Genomic DNA, 3,164 nt, shown 5'->3' on the forward strand with positions numbered 1-3,164 from the left:
GAGAAACGATGTACAAATGCGCTTTACACAATTGATGTGTGTATGGATTGGGATAACAGTTGTATGAGCCCCTAATAAAATGTTAAAAAAAAAGAAAAGAAATGTATGGTTGGAGAATCACCACAACAGCATGAACTGTATTAAAGGGTTGTGGCATTAGGAAGGTTGAGAACCACTGAAGTAAAGGGACAGCAGGAAAAAAAGGCCCTGAACAAGGTGAACTGACACAGTGGAGACTCAAGCATAGGAACAATTGTGAGGCTAGCTCAGGATGGGGCAGTGTTTCCTTCTGTTGTGCGTAGAGTCGCTATGGGTCAGAACTGACTCCCTTGGCACCTAACAACAATACAGTGTTAACCGAGGGAGGACTCTAGTACATAATGGCAGGGGTCTTACTGGCACGTGGTGGATGGAGCTGGGCTGACTACTCATGCAGCTAGCTTGTATGCATTCTTCCTGTTCATGTTAGGCTCTAGAAGTACCTTTCTCATTTTATGGATTAATAAGCCTACCTGACTATAACTTCTAACCCAAATTATATTGGGAAGTTTCAGACCCATGATCATTTAGTAACCAAAGTTTAAGTGTTACAACCTTATCAGAGTCCGTTCGCATATTGGAAGCTGTTTTATTTAAACTCTGTACTCCTGGTGTGTCGATATGCCTTTGGCTCCTAACCAAAAGGTCAGCAATTCAAAACCACCAGCCACTGCTCAGGAGAAAGAAGAGACGTTCTACCTTTAAGAGTTACAATTTCACAAGGAACTATATGTGACCTTCTCCCTGGGGGACGGACAACAGAAAAGTGGGTGAAGGGAGACGTCGGACAGTGCAAGATATGACAAAATAACAATTTATGAACTATCAAGGGCTTATGAGGGAGGGGGCAGCAGGGAGGGAGGGGGAAAATGAGGACCTAATGCTGGGGATTTAAGTGGAGAGCAAATGTTTTGAGAATGATGAGGGCAATGAATGTACAAATGTGCTTTACACAATTGATGTGTGTATGGATTGTGATAAGAGTTGTATGAGCCCCTAATAGAATGATTTTTTTTAAAAAGTTACAATTCCAGCAGTGTGGAGACGAATGGTTCTTTGAGCGTGCAACAAGGTAGAAGAAAATGGGGAGCGAATAACAATGAGTACAAGAATAAATGTTCTAAAACTGATTTTGCTGATGACTGTACAGCTCTTCTTGATATAATTGAATTATTGACTTGTATGATATGTAAATTATGTGCCAATAAAACTTTTGGTGGGAAAAAGTTACAGCCTTGGAAATCCACAAGGGCAGTTCTATCTGGGATAGAAAAGACATTCACCAAGTCAAGGGCCTCATGCTTTATAGCAGAGATGGTGTTAGCCTGCTGTAACAAGGAAAGCACATCTGACTGGGCATCTGTTAGCAGGGCTTCTTCTCTGTTGAGTTAGCAATAGCCTTCAGTGCCCATCTGGTTTGCATAGAGACCAATCAAGCAAATTAAAAAGAGATATGATAGGGGTCACCATGTCTGTATCATTGAGTGGCACTAATTTCAGTGATCCTCTGTGGCATAAGTTCCTGGATTTATTTGGCCGACCTCCCATCATTCCTCTACCGCGATCACCACCACCACCCCCGGAAGTAGTATTGCCTCCTTCAAGAAATACCGTGCTATGCTAAGGTACTATTTTAATCCACTAAGGGATTAGGATGGAGGATGGAGGGAAGGAGGATGGTTTCAGACCTTCCAGTGGCCGTCTCCAAAATATTGACTCACTGCCTCTAAGGAGCATACTTCTTCCAAGACAGATCAGTTTGTCCTTTTAGCAGTCCATGGACTTTCAATATTCTTCACCAGCACCATAGTTCAAATGCATCAATTCTTCTTTGGTCTTCCTTATTCAAGGTTCAACTTTTATATGCATATGTGGCAATTAAAAATACCATGGCTTGGGTCAGGCTCATCTTAGTCCTCAAAGTAATATCCTTGCATTTCAATACTCTAAAGAGGTCTTTGCTGGAGAAGGACATCATGCTTGGTAAAGTGGAGGGGAAGCAAAAAAAGAGGGAGGCTCTCAATGAGATGGATTGACGCAGTGGCTGCTCAGGCATAGACATAGATAGGCTCAGGTATAGAGGAACAATGGCACAGTGTTTCATTATGTTGTGTACAGGGTCGCAATGGGTCAGAACTAACTCGGTGACAACAATAATGTGTGGGTGAGTCCAACTACTAAATAAGTCAATCCCAATTATATGTTTAAGTACCAGTTAATAACTACCTTGTGAGTTCACAGATTCATTAGACCCAGACTTTGGACAGGACTCTATGTTTTACCTGCCCCCTGTATGCATTTAGTCTTAGTGCAGAGCCAGTGATAAAGTTTCTTTGAGATTCAGTGTCAATCATCCCAGTCTCCAACTGTCTTTGAAATGCCTGTGCATCCCTTTTCCCAATAATCATTTAAGCAAATGACTATAGATCTTAAGCGAATGACTGAAGAAATCATATATTTCAAGGTTCTTCACATGGGGACCTGGCGACCTCTTCCAAAAACCAGCACCAAGTCTCAGAACTGACTCAGGTCCAAAAGCTAGGCAGGGTACCTTTTGGAAGGGAACTTCCCTCAACCTTTTGCTCAGCCCTTCTTACCTCTATATTATGTGTCCTAAGCAGTAAGGAGCCTAGGAGGTAAGAACTCAGCTGCTAAAGAAAGCTTTATAGCCTCAGAAATCTTATGGGGCAATAGTTCCACTCAGTCATTCAGGGTTGCTATGCATCAGAATCAACTCAACAACAGTGAATTTGGCTTGGGTTTTCGTCTATTAAACCGTGCCGGTTAGCTGCCCAGCTGTTTCACTCCTGGTTGTGCTGTGTTCTAGCAGCCATCTCTATAACTGTGGACAGGTGACCCTCGAGCTTCTTTGGTTCAAGTACAACATCCCAGCTTCTCTTATTCCAGAGCTGTCTCATCCCCTGGCTATCGGTGAGCCAAATTCTGTGACTGCTTCTCCTGCTATCAGCCTTGACCTGCACAGGAGACCCACACTGAACTTCCTAGTGATGCTGGGAGCACCACCTCACCAGCACTTCTCTGAAGCCCTTGGCTAATGGTGTGCCTTTCTGAGGTACATACTGCTCTGTTGGCTGTCTGCCTTACATAATAACAAAGGTAAGGTT

Source organism: Echinops telfairi, unplaced genomic scaffold, assembly GCF_000313985.2.
Source record: "Echinops telfairi isolate 266 unplaced genomic scaffold, ASM31398v2 ScPeMD7_7469;HRSCAF=8507_1, whole genome shotgun sequence".
Lineage (NCBI taxonomy): Eukaryota > Metazoa > Chordata > Mammalia > Afrosoricida > Tenrecidae > Echinops > Echinops telfairi.